The sequence below is a fragment of the Scyliorhinus torazame genome, chromosome 24 (genome assembly GCF_047496885.1).
Source record: "Scyliorhinus torazame isolate Kashiwa2021f chromosome 24, sScyTor2.1, whole genome shotgun sequence".
NCBI classification, from domain to species: Eukaryota; Metazoa; Chordata; class Chondrichthyes; order Carcharhiniformes; family Scyliorhinidae; genus Scyliorhinus; species Scyliorhinus torazame.
Genome location: NC_092730.1, coordinates 46,743,095 through 46,765,285, shown reverse-complemented (window position 1 = coordinate 46,765,285; position 22,191 = coordinate 46,743,095).

Below are 22,191 nucleotides of genomic sequence, written 5' to 3'. Positions count from 1 at the left end.
AATGGCACTCAGATACAGGACACTGGCTGTGGTTCAAAAGTAGGGAAAGCATATCTTGTTTGAAATGAAATAAAGATGAAGACAGACTTTAAGTCGATTTGTGCACGGAGCTTAGCTTCGGTTTTAACGCATCAGGGTACCCAAGCGGTCTCTTCTGGAGGCGTGGGTTCGAATCCCACTCCTGATATTGCCTTTTACTCCACGAGGTTAAATTTCTCCATCAAGATTTTCATCCTCAGGAAGGTCCAATACCTCCCTTTCAATGGAAAAGCGTTGTTCTCTGGACATGAGATTCCAGCTTAAATATGCACAGCAAGACCCCACCGGCAGAAGCCCAGTTCATGACTCGATAATCTGCTTCAGTGACTCTGGTTGAGGAATTAATATTGATCGCAAGAGAAGGGTAAAATTCGTCTTCTCTTGTAAATAGTCTGGCAGGTTGGATTGTTCACATCCGTCCAAGAGGGGAAGTTGGGGACTCGGTTTCTATTGTGATTCATTGCTCGATAAAGCTTTATTTCCTTATTGACCCCCTGTGAGTTATTACTGGATATCGTTATATATCTATATTGCCCCTCTGTGGGGTACTGCTGGATAACGTTTCCCGAGCAACTTTGACTAAGAGTCACCTGGACACGAAACGTCAGCTCATTTCTTTCTCTCCAGATGCTGTCAGATCTGCTGAGACTTTAAAGCATTTTCTCTGTGGTTCCCTACGTGTGAGCTTTACAATGTTGTAATGTGTCATGCTGTCTCTTTCATTCTTGGGACTAATGTCGGGATGAGACTGCAAGAAAGTTTCTGATAGCTATTTTCTGCAAAGCAAATAGGAACGTGTGTTTTGTTAACTTTTGGTGTGAGGGAGAATGCTAAAAGCAGAGAATATCCTCGACCTCGGGCTAATGGCCCAGCACGCTTCCGCTGCGGCACTCTGCTCCTTAAACCAGGAGCTACAACATTACTGCCCTGCGGTAGCCACACAACTATTCACTTCCTCATTTTTTTCTTTCAACAAGAACACACGTTTGAGCACACTGATTCTGGTCAGCATAGTTCAGATACTTTACTTTCGTGCTGAATGGTTGTTCTGTGATGGTGATGTGATTTCTTCTGGGACGTTGTTCTGATGGGAAAGTGGGGAGTGACTGGAATCACCTTCATAAACTGAAGTTCGGGGCGGCAGTTTCGCCTCTCTGGGGACATTGATCACGTTATTACAGATTTCCTCAAACGTTGCCTCAAGTCCGACCACGAAAATTATTTGCTACGAGCCGAATGGCACCGCGGGAGTGTGCTGGGCTCACAACCCAGATGTCGATGGATCGAAACCATCCTTTGCTATTCGTATTCTCACTCACACCAAACGGAAAAAGATGCTACTTGTCAGCAGCACAGATGCCAATTTTTTTTATTAGTATCAAAGTTTTGCTTTCAGTCTGATCCGCTCTTTGACACCTGTTCTTCAGCTAACCACAGTACAGTCGAGGTGACCAAGTTGACCTCTCCCAGCACACTCTTCTGCCGCCTCTACTGGATTAACGTTCACCTGATTGGGCACTGGAGGGATTCTTCGGCTAATTGTCTGTGAAAGCAGAACCGGAAGAAGCTGTGGAGAGAATTGCAGTCGCCAGAGCGCAACTCTCCAATTAGATACTTCATTCGCTAAGATCTTAGACTTTCAATACCTTCGTGTGAGGAACAGGTAGAGCGGGAATTCGGGCCTTGTTGATGACAGCAAACTGATCAATACAGCAATGGGAAGCTCCTTAAACTTCCAGCGGTTTGGACAAGGATGGCACTCAGACACAGGACTCTGGCAGGTGTTCAAAAGTAGGAAAAGCATATCTTGTTTGAAATGAAATAACGATGAAGATAGACTTTAAGTCGATTTGTGCACGGATCTTCGCTTCGAAGACAACGCATTAGGATGGCCGAGCGGTCTGCGTTGAGGTCGCAGTCTCTGCTGGAGGCGTGGGTTTGAATCCCATTCCTGATATTGACTTTTCCTCCACGAGGTTAAATTTCCCCCGCAATATTTCAACCTCAGGAAGATCCAATCCCTCCCATTCAACGGAAAAGTGTTGGTCTCAGGACATGCGATTCCTGCTTAAATACGCTCAGCAATACCCTCCAGGCAGTAGCCCATGTAACGACTCGATAATCTGCTTAATGACTCTGGTTGAGGAATTCAAATGGATCACAGGACTCCGGCTAAAATTAATCTTCTTTTGTTGTACATCGGTCTGGCTGGTTGGGTTGTTCACATCCGTCCGAGACGGGAAGTTGGGAACACGGTATCTATTGTGATTTATTTCTAGTTAATGCTTTATTAACGTTTTGCCCCCCTGTGAGGTATTACTGGATATCGTTATATCTCTATATTGCCCCTCTGTGTGGTACTACTGGATGACGTTTGCAGTCCAGCTTTGACAAAGGTTCTCCTGGACTCGAAACATTAGCTCTTTTCTCCCCCTACAGATGCTGGGAGACTTGCTGAGATTTTAAAGCATTTTCTCTGTGGTTCCCTATTTGTGACATTTACAATGTTGTAATTTGTCATGCTGTCTCCTTCATTCCTGGGACTAATGTCGGGATGAGACTACAATAGAGATTCTGACTACAATAGAAATTTGCTGCAAAGCAAACAGGATCGTGCGTTATGTTTACTTTTGGCGTGAGGAAGAATGTATATTTTGCTTTCGTGCTGCATGGTTGTTCTGTGAAGGTGATGTGATTTCTTCTGTGACGTTGTTCTGATGGGAAAGTGGGGAGTGACTGGCATCACTTTTACAGAAAGAAGTTCGGGGCGGAAGTTTCACCTCCCTGGGAACGTTGATCAAGCTGTTACCGAATACTTCAAACTTTGCCTTATGTCCGACCGCGAATAGCTCAACCACGAGCGGACTGGCGCAGCGGGAGCGTGGTGGGCCCATAGCCCAGCAGTCGCTGGAACAAAACCATCGTCTGCTATTTGTATTCTCACTCACACCAAAAGCAAACAAGGCGCTATCTCCCAGCAGCACATCTGCCTTTTTCTTTATTAGTATCAACATTTTCCTTTCAGTATGATCTGCTCCTTGACACCTGTTCTTCAGCTACCCACAGTATAGTCGAGGTGACTAAGTTGACTTCTCCGAGAACTCCCTTCTGCCGCCTCTACTGGATGAACTTTCACCTGTTTGGACACTGGAGGGGTTCTTCGGCTGTGAAAGCAGCACCGGAAGCAGCTGTGGAGAGAGATTCCAGTCGCCAGGATGCATCTCTCCAATTGGATACTTCACGTCGCTCAGATCTTCGTCTCTCAATACCTTCGTGTGAGGAACAGGTTATAATGAAAAAATATATCATTTGAACCATGAATGTGAACCTGGAAAAGACTGAGATTTGAAATGAAATGGAAAGGTCCCACAAAGGGTTAACAGCCGCAGGTTGTTTAAAATACAGATAGCTTCGCAGGCGTTAAAGAAAACAGATATGGACAAATCAAACTGGTTTTAAAGTTAAAAAGACATTCAATCAATTTAAAATCTTAAGTTATATAAACGGGAACAGTATTTCACACTTCCTGAGAAGTGCATTATTTTACTGAACAATTAAAAAAGGAACAACCAGGATCTTAGATTTAAATTGGGGGAGAAGGTTAAGCGGGAAACCTTGCTGACGCCACTTAAATATGAGACAACTGCTTTCCAGCTAAGAAACACATGAGGTGGTACGTTTCTACCATAATTTACACATTTTTGACGTTAAAAATCTTTTAGCAAATAATCAGGTCATAGGGTATAGGTCCAAGCCAGATAAGGTTAGAAATATAGGGGGCGACCTGCCGTTGACACCAGCTGACCAGTAGAAGTGCTGAGGCGAACTGCTTCGTTGAACACGAGTTCATATTTAGTATTGAGACTGAGAAAACACATCAGTAAAGACAGATATCAGAAAAGTTGCTGGCGAAGCAATAAATACATGTATTACCTGCCAAACAAAAGTATTACATGTCAAGCAGAATAAGCTAGTTCAACGACAGGGAGATTGCATTAGCTACAGTCAGCAAGCAACAGCTACATTTCAATAAATGCCATGTAGAAACTAAGTCTGCGCAAAGGGCTATATAATACCTAATAATTCAGCAGCCAGCTCTCATAGCTGCCCTCGGTCATGGGTAGGACTGAACACGGAAGCCGAGCAGAACAGCGAATCCATCAGGAAAAAAACAAAAGTTACAGGAGATAATTGTCAAGGCAGACTTGAAGGTCGAACAACTGACCAGGAAGATGCAAAGAAAATATCTTATTACTTTTCTGTAAAAACAGTGATTACATCTTTTAATTTGAAATTAAAACGAACTTAAATTGATAACCTGAAAGAGTGTTTTTCGAAAGTTTACTTCACTCTACTTAGAAAAGCCGGACCCGTGAGTGAAGCACCTGAGTGGAAAGTAAACAGAATCTTCTCTGAAGACATGGGTTATGCCGTGGGATAACATGAAACACTGGTTTGACCCGAATAGCGCCCACCTAAGTCTGCATAGGAGTCAGGGAGTGAGAATCCCTGTTCATCATTGAGAATATCTTGACCCTTTTCTGGTACAGGGGGAATTCTAAGAATAGTGGTGAGGTTTTAACTTCATGTCGCGCAACGTGGAGGGCTAGAATGTTAGAAGTTTCTGGGTAAAGCGAGGCTAGAATATTAGAAGTTTCTAGTTAAGCAGGTGGAGGTTTGAATATTAGAAGTTTCTAACCTACACAGGGAATGGAATATTAGACGATTCTAGTTCCCAAATAATTGTTAGAATATTAGAAGTTTCTAGTATATGTGTGAGGCGAACTTTACCTGCCGAGTTTAATGCGGAAAGTCATGTGTGATTGACTTTTGGAAGGATATTCTGTGGATCGGGGGGACCTAAAACTTAGTTGGGTGCGAGCGTCAGAAGACTAGAAGATACTGACCCTGAGTAAAAGTCTGCAAGACATCTTAGTAAAAGTACTGGGATTCTTGCATCCATTACTGGTAGAAGGAGGACAAAAATAAATCTTCCTTGGAGTCAAGCAGATTATGAGGGAAAGCCTAGAGAAATAGGGACGCCGAGAAAACTTTAGAAACCAAGATCAATCGACCTTTAACTAAAACAAGAAGACAGTGCCTCAGTACCCCTGGCTCGGTCCCAGATAGGGTGCATATCCTGAATGTCGGAGTGCACCTGAAAGGGACAACCAGGAACAGAAATTTAGAATCCAGAAAATGGCAATTAGGGTAATCCTCTTGCTCTGAAACACGGTCAAGAGATGTGAAGCAACGGGGCGAGTGGAAGAGATTAAAAGAGGCAAAAAAAACTCCTTGATAAGGGAGGCTTATCAGAACGGAGGGGTCTCATTTTTGTTAGAGTGCCTAAAACCCGATGGAATAGACATCCAAGGTCTCGGTGGATAAATGAGTGTGTGTGTGTTTAATAAGGATTTGTGAATTTCCCTTTGGTGTTTCAAGTTTTTAAAATGTTGTATTTTGCAAAACCGAGTTTCACATCAATTAGAAGTTATAAACGGCAGGTAGAAATGTGACCAATATTATGAGGTAGTAAATCAGTATGTTCAGAACTAAATTGGTCACAGCATAAACACAAAAAGAGGTTTTACTCAGTCAGAGCTCTGTGCAGGAAAGTACTTTGAAACTAACCCGTTGAAATTGACACGGCACAGCTCCAGCAGGTTCCTCGTGCCCGAAGACTCAAAAGATAGTCAGGAGCAGGAAAAATGATGTTTAGAATGTTAAATACATGGTAGAAGGAGCTTTAGGGAATAAAGATATTAGACCAGAAGTTAGATTAGGAGAATTACTTTCAGTATCAGGAAATGAGAATCTGATGGCAGGGAAATATTCAATAAAATTCGATGCAGGAAAAATTAGGATATTAAATACCAATCGATAGCACAGAGGCAGTTTGGGTGAAGCTACCAACTAAAACTAGGTAAAAGGTAAAGAAAAGATCGTTCAGAATTTGGGTGAACATATAGTTGAATTAGAGAAGCATGGCGTCTGGAGCAAAAAGAATTATATCAGAAATGAAACATCTGACCCAGCTAAATAATAACCAAGGGATTATGATAATCCATAGGCAACCTTTCGGCAGCAAAGAAGAAACGTAATCAGCAAGGATTGTATATGGGATGGTATGAAAGTGACAAAATGTCATTACTGCAGAGAAAACCTGGCTAACGATGATGTAATTCTGAAATGATGTGCAGGATTGTGGAGAAGTGACAAACTTATTATCCCAATTAGTGAGGGAGTATATAGTTTAAAAGATGTTGGGATGACCCGGGGACATAAAATTAGCCTAACAGTGTTCAGAGACTGTATCACCGCAATGGTGCCGTGCCAGAGGGTAGACCATACCCCCAAACCGGTTGGACAAGGAGAAAAGGAATGTTGTACGAAATTAATGATTGACCCGGGATATGGATTTGGAAAAAATATGAACCAAAACTTTCCCGATACAGGGAAGGGGTTTCTGTGGATAAATTGAAACCCCCAGACAATGGACAGGCTTTAGAGGAAAGGAATGTTTAGTTATGAGTGTCAGTGAATTACTGCACTCACTAGTATTATGTGATGAAGTAGAGTGGGATGACAGTGAATTAAAACCTGTTAGCAGCATTGATAGGACAGATGATGAAGATAAAATGTCATGTTCAGAACTTACCTTTCATAAAAATCCTGTCATAATCAGAAATAAAGAAATTGGAGTTAAGTCAGTAGCAATATCCGAAATGTATCAGGGTAAGTTTCAACCAGATTGGACCACTGAGCGAGCAAAAGAGGAGGAGTTTGAGATTCTTCGAATCTCACTCAGGGGTGCAATGATAGAAGGAGAAGGCTTAACCGGCCTTAATTGTATGATGTACATAATTGAGCAAAAACCAAGCCAGCAAAAAACCCAAAAAGAAACAAAAAGGACATCCGGAGGTCCTGGAGCGGGCACTTCTGGAGTATCCAAACAAGAATAGAACATACAAATGAACAAATAGGGCCCTCTCCAACCTTGGCCTGTTCGTTTGATTTTTCAGATAGATAGAATGATACAGACACATTTGTTTGGAAGGAGAAAAGGGACTACAATCAAGAGGGATACAAGGATCGGGTTTAAAGAAGGAATGGAAGAAGCTAGGATTAGGAGTAAGCTAGATTGGTTAAAATGGGGGGCAACAATGTTAATGGGGATTGCCGTGATTAGTTTCGGAATATTAGTATTCTAATTGCATTAGGGGAATCAGGTGAAGTAATGGGATATGGAAAAATAGATACCAGCTTCAGTCAGATAAAACACATAATAAAAATAAGAATAAGCAAATGTTTAAATATAACGGAAGAAATCATTAATTTCCAAATCATCCAGGAGATAGGCTCAACAACAGTCTGTTAGAATCAAGCAACAGTGTCAGTAACAACATATTCAGTAGAATGTTGGGAGCACTTGCAAGCAGCCTGGAATACGTACTAAAATTATCAGATCGGTTAAAGATTTTTAGACAGTATTCGGGGAAAACTAATGATACTAACTGGGACCCCGAGAAAGGGCAAGTTAAGATAAGAAATGCGTTGCAAAACAAAACCACAAGTAGGAGTAATTTGGGAAACGATTTGATAGACGTGGGCTTAAAAATTAAAGAAACATTTAAAACAGCAATTAAAATTATAGCAAGTCCATTTAAATGGTTTTGGACTACGTTAACCTTGGTTCAAAACAATTGGTACTTGTTTGTATCAATTGCGGGAGGGGTAATTGCCGCCGCATTGCTGTGGAAATTGGGAAATTTTAAATTATGTCAAAACCTATGTTGCAAATGTTGAAATAAAATTGCTCAACGGAAAGAGAGAAAAATGATATAATTGGTTACATATTTGAGGACCGTAACTGACAAAGCCAGGAAGAAATCTTTTCGAGTTGGGAATAAACCGAAGTATCAAATGATTACTGAGCAGTGAAACCTTCGGTCACACTTCTCTGACTGGACATGTGGCCTGGACACCAGCTGATGGATGATCTGAGTTCTCCACGGGACGTGTACTACATGATGGATTTTTTAAGGGTCGCGATAGACAGCAGCGACTGACGAGGAACCCCCACAGTTTACGAGACAATAGTATTAAGACATTTTTGTTTGTTTGAGCTTGATGTTGCAGTGCGAAATTTACAACCAATGTTTTAAACGAAGTTTCCTTGAGGCATTATGATAATTATTTTTTTTTAAATGTCGTGCATCTTATTAAGAATTGTTATGTATGTATGAAAAAGAATTTGACATGGCTTGAGATAACAGATGCCAACTGACAAGGAACAAATGCAGGACTTTGGTAGTTGATTTTAGTTAGAGGGAGCCTTACAGCACTAAACTACAATGGGCGGCAGATAGCTGGGCAATAGAACAATTGGAACTAGGATAGCATTGGATGCTGTCAAAAGCATGAATTATTCTCAAGAACAAGTGACATCTACAGATACAATTGACATGCTTAGAACTAAACGCAACAGCACAGAATCTGACAGAGTTAATTAGAACTTGAGACAGGAGCACAACTTGTCATACAATAGCGAAAACCAGCAGGGAATCTCAGTCTGTCTGATGATGACGGAGCTAAAGCTGCTCAACAGTTTGAACAAATTTAGTTTACTCAACATCCACAAAGGGTGTGAGTTTTCTGTAAAATGGGACTGTTTTAATACAAAGGGGTTAAACAAGGGTTCACTTAAAGTGTAGTAAGGGTAATCTCGTGGGTAATTTACCAAAGTACCAGCACATATCATATCACGGGGAATATTGATGTTGTTAATAGCATGTGTGATTTATATACTCTCATTTTTGGGCACAAGTTCTGGCTTAAAAATCACTCTGTTAAGACCAGGAAACGATGTGTTGATATTAAATTTTGTCTTACAGATTGTGATTGCTAAAAAATATGTGAAGATGTAACACACAAACTGTTTGTGTGATTAGTTGCATAGCAAAGTGTTAAGATAAGGCTTACTTTTGTAACTTTGTACTTGACAACAGGGAGGAATAATGTTTATATGGAAGACGATAAAGTGATGATTCGATGTGAAGAAAGTGGGCTCAATTGAGTTGGACCCTCACCAGTTGGATGTATTAAATGTATTGCTCCTTGCAATAGAAACAGGGTTGTCAACCATTTTTGGTTGGTTATGTGGCGACTGTTATAAGGGCAAATATACGCGTCATGTGTTTCAAGAGATGATAACGGAGGAAAGGGATCTTGAAGAGACATGGCAGTCAGTTACAATAGCACCTATATCAAATGGTTCCGGACGTACTTGGTTCAGGGACATTTTAGTTACCCATGAGAGAAAATCAGGGTTGGAAGTGGGGTCAAAGACACCTTTTAAATTGATGATGCACGGGAGTAAGTGGTTAATACATGATAAAGTCGTTTACGATACCAATGAGGAACATAAGGCAATTTGGATGCAACAGGAATGGGACACTCGACTGCCAGTGACAGGTAAACAAACTTTTTGGTTACTGATGTATTGAGTGGCTTACTGATCCTAAGGGACACGAGGCAGCTAGTACGGTGCTGCTATCCCAAGGAGATAAAATGCTTTGGAGATAGTGGAACACACGAAAAATAGCTATTGGGTTACCTTTATGAACAGCTGCCACTATAGTCCACGGTGATTATAATTAAAGAATGACCTGTCTGTCACCTGTGGTATAAGCGATGGATAAAATCACACGATGGGGTTGGGACACGATTTGAAAACAGGAAAATTGAATATTGAAAGCACAGATATGGGATACGATGGTATAAAATGAGTAGGGGGATAAGAATTAAAAGAATGGGGCCATATTTCAAATGCCAAGAGGGGGTGTAATGCAAAAGTTGAATAATATGTCATTTGAACCATGAAAGTAAGCCTGGAAAAGCCTGAGATTTTAAAAGAAAGCGAAAGGTCCCACAAAGGATTAACAGCCGCAGCTTGTTTGAAATACAGATAGCTTCACAGGCATTAAAGAACAGAGCTAGAGCCAACTCATCCTGTTTTTCAAGTTAAAAAGACATTCAATCAATTTAAATGTTTAAGTTATATAAAAGGGAACAGTACTTCACACGTCTTTAGAAGTGCATTATTTTATAGAACAATTCAAAAAGGAACAGCCAGGATCTTCGGTTTAAATTGAGGGATAAAGGTTAGGCGTGAAACCCTGCTGACGCCAGTTAAATATGAGACAACTGCTTTCCAGCAAAACACATGAGGTGGCACGTTTATAACATAATTTACACATTTTTGACGTTAAAAACCTTTTAGAAAGTAATCAGCCCATAGGGTATAGGTCCAAGACAGATAAGGTTAGAATTACAGAGGGCTTCGACACCAGCTGAACCGTAAAAGTGCAGAGGCGAACTGCTTCGTTGAACACGAGATCATATCCAGTATTGACACTGAGAAAAACATCACTAGAGGCAGATATCAGAAAAATTGCTGACCAAGCAACAAATAAATTTATTAGCTGCCAAACAAATGTATTACCTGTCAAGCAAAATAAGACTGGGAGCTTACATTAGCTACAGTCGGCAAGCAGCAGTTACATTTCAATAAAGGTCATGTAGAAAGTTAGGCTGCGCAAAGGGCTCTATGAATGGTAATAATTCAGCATCCAGCGAGTCAGCTCTCATAGCTGCCCTCGGTCATGGAAAGGACTGAACACGGAAACCGAGCAGAACAGCGACTCCATCAGGAGAAAACCAAATGTTAAAGAAGAAAGATTGTCAAGGCAGTCCTGAAGGCCTAACAACTGACCAGGACGGTCCAAAGAAAAGGTCTTATTACTTTTCTGTAAAACAGTGATTTTATCTTTTAATTTGAAATTAAAACGAACTTAAATTGAGAACGTGAAAGAGTGGTTATTAGAAAAGTTACTTTACTCCACTTAGAAAAGCCGGACCCGTGAGTGAAGCTACTGAATGGAAAGTAAACAGAATCTTCTATGAAGACATGTGTTATACCGGCGGATGACTTGAAACACTAGTTTGACCCGAATAACACCCAGCTAAGTCTGCACAGGATTCAGAGAGTGAGAATCCCTGTTCACCTGTTAGAATATCTTGACCCTTTTCTGGTATAAGGGGAATTCTAAGAATAGTGATGAGGTTTTCAGATCGCTCAGATCTTAGACTCTCAATATCTTCGTGTGAGGAACAGGTAGATCGGGAATTCGGTCCTCCTTGATTGGAGCAAACGGATAAATGCAGCAACGAGAAGCTCCTTAACCCCCAGAGGCTTGGAGAGGGATAGCACTCAGGTACAGGACTCTGGCTGGGGTTTGAAAATAGACAAAGCACATCTTGTTTGAAATGAAATGACGATCAAGATACAATTTAAGTCGATTTGTGCAGGGAGCTTTTTTTCCACGCCAACGCGTTAGGGTGGCTGAGCGGTCCAAGGTGCTGCGCTAAGCTTTGTAGTCTCCTCTGCAGGCGTGGGTTCGATTCCCACTCCTGATAGTAACTTTTCCTCCACGAGGTTAAATTTCTGCAGCAAGATTTTCAACCGGAGGAAGATCCAATCTCTAATATTCAATGTAAAAGCGTTGGGCTCAAGGACAGGTGATTCCTGCTTATAAACGCACAGCAAGTCCCCACAGGCAAAAGCCCAGTTAATGACTCGATAATCTGCTTCAGTGACTCTGGTTGAGGAATTAATATTGATCCCAGGGCTCCGGGGAACATTCGTCTTATCTTGTTGTAAATAGTCTGGCTGGTTGGATGGTTCACATCCGGCCGAGAGGGGAAGTTGGGAACTCGTTTTCTATTGTGATTCATTGCTCGATAAAGCTTTATTTCCTTATTGGCCCCTGTGAGTTATTATGGATATCGTTATATATCTATATTGCCCCTCTGTGGGGTACTGCTGGATAACGTTTCCAGTCCAGTTTTGAGAAAGGCCTTCTGGACTCGAAACTTTAGCTCTTTTCTCTCCCTACAGATGCTGTCACGCCTGTTGAGATTTTACAGCATTTTCTCTGTGGTTCCCTATGTGTGAGCTGTACAATGTTGTAATGTGTCATGCTGTCTCCTTCAATCCTGGGACAAATGTCGGGATGAGACTGCAAGAAAGATCCTGATAGGTATTTGCTGCAAAAACAGGAAGGTGCGTTATGTTTACTTTTGGTGTGTGGGAGAAAGTAAATAGCAGAGAATACCCTCGATTCCTCGACCTCGGGCTAATGGCCCAGCACGCTTCCGCTGCGGCATTCTGCTCCTTAAACCAGGAGCTACAACATTACTGCCCTGCGGTAGCCAGAAAACTATTCACTTCCTCGTTTTTTCTTTCAACAACAACACACGTTTGAGCACACTGATTCAGGTCAGCGTAGTTCAGATACTTTACTTTCGTGCTGAATGGTTGTTCTGTGAAGGTGATGTGATTTCTTCTGTGACGTTATTCTGATGGAAAAGTGGGGAGTGACTGGAATCACCTTTATAGAAGGAAGTTCGGGGCGGCAGTTTCACCTCTCTGGGGACATTGATCAACCTGTTACTGATTCCTTCAAACTTTGCCTCACATCCGACCCCGGAGGTCACTGAAAGCTTTGTGATGATTCTGATATGCAGACGTTTTAAACGAAACTGTGAAACAACATAATGATTTGATCCACTCAATAACAATAGCTGAGATTGGGGCATTGTATGTGTGTGTCAGTTGTCTGCCAGTGTCCGTTAAAATGTCTGCATGTCAGAATCAACACAAAGCTTTCAGTGGCATTGTGCATTGTCTGTGTGTGGAGGAGAGGGTGCATTTCGGCGTTTGGGTGTAAATAAATCTTTAACTGTCAGTCTCTGGTGTGACATGTGAATATTGGATCAATTCTCTATCTGCAGTCTCTGTTGCTGTGTGTGGCTGTGTTGTATCATTCTGTGAATCTCACCCTGGTGCTCTCTGTGAATTTAAGGTTGCTTTATTTGGTGTACGATAAATTCAGAGACACACGGCACGGTCAAACAATCTTTCAATCTCGTGTTCGTTTCGTTCACCGCAGCGGGAGCGGTGCGCAAGTGATTTCTGGGAGGTAAGTTTATCCTTTAAAAACACTTACCTTCACAGGACCAGGCCAGTCGATTTCAGCGGGAGCGGTGCACAAGTGATTTCTGGGAGGTAGGTTTATCCTTTAAAAACACTTACCTTCACAGGACCAGGCCAGTCGATTTCAGCGGGAGCGGTGCGCAAGTGATTTCTGGGAGGTAAGTTTATCCTTTAAAAACACTTACCTTCACAGGAGCAGGCCAGTCGATTTCAGCGGGAGCGGTGCGCAAGTGATTTCTGGGAGGTACGTTTATCCTTTAAAAACACTTACCTTCACAGGAACAGGCCAGTCGATTTCAGCGGGAGCAGTGCGCAAGTGATTTCTGGGAGGTAAGTTTATCCTTTAAAAACACTTACCTTCACAGGAACAGACCAGTCGCTTTCAGCGGGAGTGGTGCGCAAGTGATTTCTGGGAGGTAAGTTTATCCTTTAAAAACACTTCTTTTCTGTTTTATATTTTTCGACCCGCGGACTTCAGGGAAGCCCCCCTCCACCCCCCCCCCCCCCGCCCCCAACCAATAAATTCTGGTGGAGAGGAAACCCGAGTAGCGTCTCCCACCCGCCCTCCTCCTCTAACCTAATAATAAGACCCATTGGTGTGAGGTAAGTGCCATATTATATTATTATTATATTATATTATTAGCATTGTGCAGGTCAAGGTTCGGAGGTGGAGAGCAGTCTCTGTCAGGGAGAGAACCTGAGAACATCTAAGACACTCAGAAGGTAAGAAGGTAAGTAAGCGATTTTTACACATTTTACTTTTATACCTTTTTCAAATTGTGTGTGTCGGGGGGGGGGGGGGGGGAGGGGGGACTGAAGTGACATCACAGAAAAGCTGTGGCCTGAGTGGCTGGTTGGGAATCTACACTAAATTAAAAAAAATTAAGCATTGGTAACTAATTAAACATAATTACTTAATTATAATTTAGAGGGGTATCTAAGCCAGAGATCGGAGAGTACTATATTTAGCTTTCGCCTTTCTATTAGAAATCTACTGCTAGGAAACAGATAGTTAACAGTAACTTTGAAATTAAAAAATATATATATTAAAAAATGTTTTTTTTTTAATTTTCATTTTTATTATATGATGCAATGTCAGTTAGAGGGGTGCAGTGCTCTGACTGTGAGATGTGGCAGGTCCGGGAGGCTTCCAGCGTCCCGGATGGCTTCATCTGCAGAAAGTGCACCCAACTGGAGCTCCTCACAGACCACATGGTTCGGTTGGAGCAGCAATTGGATGCACTTAGGAGCATGCAGGTGGCGGAAAGCGTCATAGATCGCAGTTATGTAAATGTGGTCACACCCAAGGTGCAGGCAGAGAAATGGGTGACCACCAGAAAGGGCAGGCAGTCAGTGCAGGAATCCCTTCTGGTTGTCCGCCTCTCGAACAGGTATACCCCTTTGGATACTGTCGGGGGGATAGCCTATCAGTGGAAAACAGCAGCAGCCAGAGCAGTGGCACCACGGCTGGCTCTGATGTTCAGAAGGGAGGGTCAAAGCGCAGAAGAGCAATAGTAATAGGGGACTCTATAGTCAGGGGCACAGATAGGCGCTTCTGTGGACGTGAAAGAGACTCCAGGATGGTATGTTGCCTCCCTGGTGCCAACGTACAGGATGTCTCCGAACGGGTAGAGGGCATCTTGAAGGGGGAGGGCAAACAGGCAGAGGTCGTTGTACATATTGGTACTAACGACATAGGCAGGAAGGGGCATGAGGTCCTGCAGCAGGAGTTCAGGGAGCTAGGCAGAAAGTTAAAAGACAGGACCTCTAGGGTTGTAATCTCGGGATTACATGCCAGTGACTCTAGAAATAGGAAGATAGAGCAGCTAAACACGTGGCTAAACAGCTGGTGTAGGAGGGAGGGTTTCCGTTATCTGGACCACTGGGAGCTCTTCCGGGGCAGGTGTGACCTATATAAGAAGGACGCGTTGCATCTAAACAGGAGAGGCATAACTATCCTGGCCGCGAGGTTTGCTAGTGTCACACGGGAGGGTTTAAACTAGTATGGCAGGTGGGTGGGCACGGGAGCAATAGGTCAGAAGGTGAGAGCATTGAGGGAGAACTAGGGAATAGGGACAGTGGGGCTCTGAGGCAGAGCAGACATGGAGAAGTTGCTGAACACAGCGGGTCTGGTGGCCTGAAGTGCATATGTTTTAATGCAAGAAGTATTACAGGTAAGGCAGATGAACTTAGAGCTTGGATTAGTACTTGGAACTATGATGTTGTTGCCATTACGGAGACCGGGTTGAGGGAAGGGCAGGATTGACAGCTAAACGTTCCAGGATTTAGATGTTTCAGGCGGGATAGAGGGGGATGTAAAAGGGAAGGCGGAGTTGCGCTACTGGTTCGGGAGAATATCACAGCTGTACTGCGGGAGGACACCTCAGAGGGCAGTGAGGCTATCGGGGTAGAGATCAGGAATAAGAAGGTGCAGTCACAATGTTGGGGGTTTACTACAGGCCTCCCAACAGCCAGCAGGAGATAGAGGAGCAGATAGGTAGACAGATTTTGGAAAAGAGTAAAAACAACAGGGTTGTGGTGATGGGAGACTTCAACTTCCCCAATATTGACTGGGACACACTTAGTGCCAGGGGCTTAGACGGGGCGGTGCTTGTAAGGAGCATCCAGGAAGGCTTCTTAAAACAATATGTAGACAGTCCAACTAGGGAAGGGGCGGTACTGGACCTGGTATTGGGGAATGAGCCCGGCCAGGTGGTAGATGTTTCAGTAGGGGAGTATTTCGGTAACAGTGACCACAATTCAGTAAGTTTTAAAGTACTGGTGGACAAGGATAAGAGTGGTCCTAGGATGAATATGCTAAATTGGGGGAAGGCTAATTAAAACAATATTAGGCGGGAACTGAAGAACATAGGGTGTGGGCGGATGTTTGAGGGCAAATCAACATCTGACATGTGGGAGGCTTTCAAGTGTCAGTTGAAAGGAATTCAGGACCGGCATGTTCCTGTGAGGAAGAAGGATAAATATGGCAATTTTCGGGAACCTTGGATAACGAGAGATATTGTAGGCCTCGTCAAAAAGAAAAAGGAGGCATTTGTCTGGGCTAAAAGGCTGGGAACAGATGAAGCCTGCGTGGAATATAAGGAAAGTAGGAAGGAACTTAAGCAAGGAGTCAGGAGGGCTAGAAGGGGTCACGAAAAGTCATTGGCAAATAGGGTTAAGGAAAATCCCACGGCTTTTTACACGTACATAAAAAGCTAGAGGATAGCCAGGGAAAGGGTTGGCCCACTGAAGGATAGGGAAGGGAATCTATGTGTGGAGCCAGAGGAAATGGGCGAGGTACCAAATGAATACTTTGCATCAGTATTCACCAAAGAGAAGAAATTGGTAGATGTTGAGTCTGGAGAAGGGTGTGTAGATAGCCTGGGTCACATTGAGATCCAAGAAGACGAGGTGTTGGGCGTCTTAAAAAGTATTAAGGTAGATAAGTCCCCAGGGCCTGATGGGATCTACCCCAGAATACTGAAGGAGGCTGGAGAGGAAATTGATGAGGCCTTGACAGAAATCTTTGGATCCTCACTGTCTTCAGGGGATGTCTCGGAGGACTGGAGAATAGCCAATGTTGTTCCTCTGTTTAAGAAGGGTAGCAAGGATAATCCAGGGAACTACAGGCCGGTGAGCCTTACTGCAGTGGTAGGGAAATTACTGGAGAGACTTCTTCGAGACAGGATCTACTCCTATTTGGAAGCAAATGGACGTATTAGTGAGAGGCAGCATGGCTTTGTGAAGGGGAGGTCGTGTCTCACTAACTTGATAGAGTTTTTCGAGGCGGTCACTAAGATGATTGATGCAGGTAGGGCAGTGGATGTTGTCTATATGGACTTCAGTAAGGCCTTTGACAAGGTCCCTCATGGTAGACTAGTACAAAAGGTGAAGTCACACGGGATCAGGGGTGAGCTGGCAAGGTGGATACAGAACTGGCTAGGTCATAGCAGGCAGAGAGTAGCAATGGAAGGATGCTTTTCTAATTGGAGGGCTGTGACCAGTGGTGTTCCACCGGGATCAGTGCTGGGACCTTTGCTCTTTGTAGTATATATAAATGATTTGGAGGAAAATGTAACTGGTCTGATTAGTAAGTTTGCAGACGACACAAAGGTTGGTGGAATTGCGGATAGCGATGAGGACTGTCGGAGGATACAGCAGGATTTAGATTGTTTGGAGACTTGGGCGGAGAGATGGCAGGTGAAGTTTAATCCGGACAAATGTGAGGTAATGCATTTTGGAAGGACTAATGCAGGTAGGGAATATACAGTGAATGGTAGAACCCTCAAGAGTATTGAAAGTCAAAGAGATCTAGGAGTACAGGCCCACAGGTCATTGAAAGGGGCAACACAGGTGGAGAAGGTAGTCAAGAAGGCATACGGCATGCTTGCCTTCATTGGCCGGGGCATTAAGTATAAGTATTGGCAAGTCATGTTGCAGCTGTATAGAACCTTAGTTAGGCCACACTTGGGGTATAGTGTTCAATTCTGGTCGCCGCACTACTAGAAGGATGTGGAGCCTTTAGAGAGGGTGCAGAAGAGATTTACCAGAATGTTGCCTGGTATGGAGGGCATTAGCTATGAGGAGCGGTTGAATAAACTCGGATCGTTCTCACTGGAACGAAGGAGGTTGTGGGGAGACCTGATAGAGGTCTACAAAATTATGAGGGGCATAGACAGAGTGGATAGTCAGAGGCTTTTCCCCAGGGTAGAGGGGTCAATTACTCGGGGGCATAGGTTTAAGGTGAGAGGGGCAAGGTTTAGAGTAGATGTACGAGGCAAGTTTTTTACGCAGAGTGTAGTGGGTGCCTGGAACTCTCTACCGGAGGAGCTGGTGGAAGCAGGGACGATAGTGACATTTAAGGGGCATCTTGACAAATACATGAATAGGATGGGAATAGAGGGATACGGACCCAGGAATTGTAGAAGATTGTAGTTTGGTCGGGCAGCATGGTCGGCACGGGCCTGGAGGGCCGAAGGGCCTGTTCCTGTGCTGTACAATTCTTTGTTCTTTGTTCACGTGCGCTGTAGTGAGATAATCTCTGAAAGAATTTCTCTGGAGCTCCAAACGCCTCCCAATTTAAGTCAATGTCTCCATCTCGATCGCACAGATTTGTTAAATGGTGCTTTGCGAAGCTTGCCCGGGATTTGAATCCGGGACATCTCGCTCTGTAGAGAAATGAAATCTTCGACGCGAGAGTCACACCCCGAGACCAACGATCTACTCGGTGGTTGAATTTCACTCCATGCAAATTATCATTGCCTCCCAAAGGCTAACGCCCATATGTTCCCCACACAATTATAAATCAGAAATGTGAATGAACAATGTGACATTTATCTCTTTGTACTGGAGCTGATCAGAAGCAGTGATGTCAGTTTGCACAACTCGACAAGTCGGCCTGTGGTTGTGCGTCGGCAATATCGTGTTTATGTAATTCTGCCAGTCAGTGGGTTCAGTTGTCATTTTAGGAGAAATTCGAAGTCATCATGACTTCACCAGTGGCCTCATGGTTAAGGTGTGAGTGATATTAATCATGATGTGATCAAATGAGAGTCTGTTTCAGTCTTTCCGCGGGGAGTTTTCATGCTGAGAAGAAACATGTTGGACATGGTCTGGGAATGTTTCACTCCGGTCCATTCCCAACATTCCCTCACCTGATGGGATGGGGGTTTCCTTCCAAACGTTGCGGCTCACCTTATTAATATTGATTAAATATCAGTTATCAATAATTCTTTTCGATATTTAATTTAGTTTATTTAAAAAATGATAATTCTAATACAGGAGAATTTTTTTCTTTCATTCCCCAAACAGCCAAATTGGGTGAAAACTATCAATGAGAGGCAAAAGGAGAACCGTGGTCAGTGGTTTGTTTATGGAACTGAGTTCATATTCTGGAACAGAGCCACTGCGAGGGGGGTTCGAAGCTGCACAGGGAAACTCGGTGCGACCTTGAGTGGAACACCTTACCCACTCGGCCGTCGCCGTCTTTGTACCTCCTCCCTTCTCAATATCCAAGGCCCCAAACACTCTTCCCGAGTGAAACAGTAACACACTAGTTCTTTTTCAGTTTAATCCACTGTATTTGCTCCTACATTTTGGTCTCATCTACTTCAGCACACCAAATCGCAGACTGGCTGCCCGCTTGGAGACATCTTAGTTTAGTCCGTCAGCCTGACTCCGAACTTCCTCCCACTTGTCATTTCAAATCTCCATTGCTCCTACTCTGACCTTTCTGTCCTTGATCTGTTACAGTGTTCCAATAGAGATCAACGTAACCTCGAGGAAGGTTACGTCGTCTGTAACTCAGTACGCCAGAGAATTCGGGACACAACATCGAGTTCAATAGTTTATTGAATCATATTGCATTCCTTCCCTTTTCAGTTGGACGGCGGAGAGGTATTTGGAGATGTTTCGAAAATGAATTGAAGATCTATATGCTGAGACAACTTGAATCGTGGCCGCCATTGGCGGAGAAATGAAAGTGTAACTGAGCAAGAGGAGAGGGATGGATTCAGAAAGAGAAAGAGAAATGTCTGGGAATGGAACCGGAACTCCAGTCTGGGAAGTGAGAAATTTCCCCCTGAACTACTGACGTTCACACAGCCGCTCATTCCATGTGTCCAGTCGGAAACCTGTCTGAAGCAACATGCAGTTTAACATAGCGCCTGTGATAAACCTCCACTGTCATGAGCTGTTCATTACAGCTGTGATAAACGTGTTGGTGTTAGCATTGAATGGTGAAGATTCACATCCTTGTTTGCAGCTGTCTATCAGAAACAGTCTGGAAACCTGACTGAACTGATGTGTGTGCCCAGTTTGCAATCTGTCAGGTCATCAGCTTTCAAAGATTTTATTTTGGTCCTGACTCTGCTTGTTCTGTGAAGGTGATGAGTTTTCTTCTGTGACGTCATTCTGATGGGAAAGTGAAAAGTGAATGGCGTCACGGTTGTGGAATGAATTTCGGGCGGCAGTTCCACTTTTCTGCGAACATTGATAAACGTTTTACTAATTGATTCATACTTTACTTAACACCCGACTCTGTCGAGATTCGAACCCACAACCTTCGAATGTCTCATCATGACGAAAAGGACAAAGCGCTCTCCGTTGCGCCACAGAGCCACGCCTGCAGCAAAATCCCCATCCCTATTTGGGAATGTCTGAAGTTGTCCAACAGGCAGTTCAAAAGTTCAGTAATTTGGTCAGTGACTGCACCTGAGGAAGGAGCAGTGCTCAGAAAGCTGGTGATTTGAAACAAACCTATTGGACTTTAACCTGGTGTTGTAAAACTTTTTACTGTGCATTGTAAACGTACTTTATTGTCTGTAAATGTTTGGGCCGTCCTGTGGTGAAAAGAGCGACAGACATTCCAGTCGAACCCCTTCTGTAAATGTGGCTCCAGTCACTTTTCACTATCCCATCAGAATGACGTCACAGAAGAAAACTCATCACCTTCTCGGAACACCCATTCAGAACAAAAATAAAATCTTTGAAAGCTGCTGACCAGAGTCAGGCTGCTCACTCCCAAAACAGATTGCCAACTGGACATATACATCAGCGGGCAACTGTTCAGTCAACGTTCCAGACTGTTTCTGACAGACAGTTCCCCGCATGGGAATGTCTGAAGTTGTCCAACAGGCAGTTCAAAAGTTCAGTAATTTTGACAGTGATTACATTTTAAAAGTACTTTATTGTCTGTAAAAGTTTGGGCCGTATTGCCGTTGTGCAAAGATCGAAAGAAATTCCAGTAGAACTCTGAAAGCACGCAGACAGGTTGGTGCAATGGGAGGACACGTGCATAAGGAGCACATCCGGCCTATTGAGTCTGCACCGGCCCTTGGAAAGAGAACCCCACCAAAGCTAACACCGCCGCTGTATACCCGGAACCCAGCAACCCCATCCAACCTGCAGGTCTTTGCACTGTGGGAGGCAACCCACGCAGACACGAGGAGAATGTGCAGACAATGGCCCAAGCACGGAATCGTACCTGGGACTCTGGACCTGTGACGCGACAGTGCTAACTACCGTGCTATCAATGAGATTGAGTGATCTGATGATAACATCTCAACTCCACTTTGCTGCCTTACCCCCTAACCCTTGATTCCCTTCCTGACGGAGCACTACAGCTCGGCCCTATCCATGCCCTACCCCCAAAGCTCGAACTAATGTTTGGAAAATAAGAGTCAATTAAACATGGCCCATCCACCAAACCTGCAGATAGTTGGACTGTGGGAGGAATGCGGTGCAGTACCGAGGTCCCACTGCCTGATCGCTTCCCATTCTATTCATCCTTCAGCCTCTGATTTGAGCAATAAGGTATTTTACTCATTAATTGTCTGCAGGACACACTCCAGGCACAGCTTTTCTGTGGTCTTCTCACAGACAAGTCCACTCTTCACTTTCTGACTCACATCTTGCTGCAGTTTCTTCAAACCAGCCCCTCCAACTGCCCACCAGAGTCTCAGGTAGTTTAAGTATTTCTCTGAAATTCGCAAGAAGAAGATCACAGTGTCTGTGAGGGCATATAAGGGTTTAATCCACACTCACATACAGACTGATAATGAGGGACTGACACACAAACACACACACACATCCCGCCACGGCAGATGGTGAAATATGAAATCAATAAAAACATCTGGAATTAAAAGTCTGATGACCATGAACCGATTGTCCGAAATCCCAACTGGTTAACTTTAGGCAGAGAAATCTTACCTGGTCTGGCTGTACATGTGCCTCCCGACCCACAGCAATGTGGTTTTCCCTTACCTGCCTCCGGATGACTTACCAAGCCGCTCATTTCACGGCAGTTTGTGATGGGCAGTAATTTCTGGCCAAGCCAGCGGCGCCCACATCGCATGAATGAATTTAAAAGATCGGAAATTCAAAACGAGAGATTGATAAATACAAAATTAATCCCAAACTAATTTACAGTCCGGAATCTGGCAGTCAGAACAAATCGCTTGGACATGCACGGTTTCAACGACACAATTAGCAAGTGATCCAACCTTCACACAGCAGCGGGAAATGCAAAAACAGTCTGAATATTACACAGATATATTGAACCAGAGAATGACTGATACAGAGTGAATCATTTACAC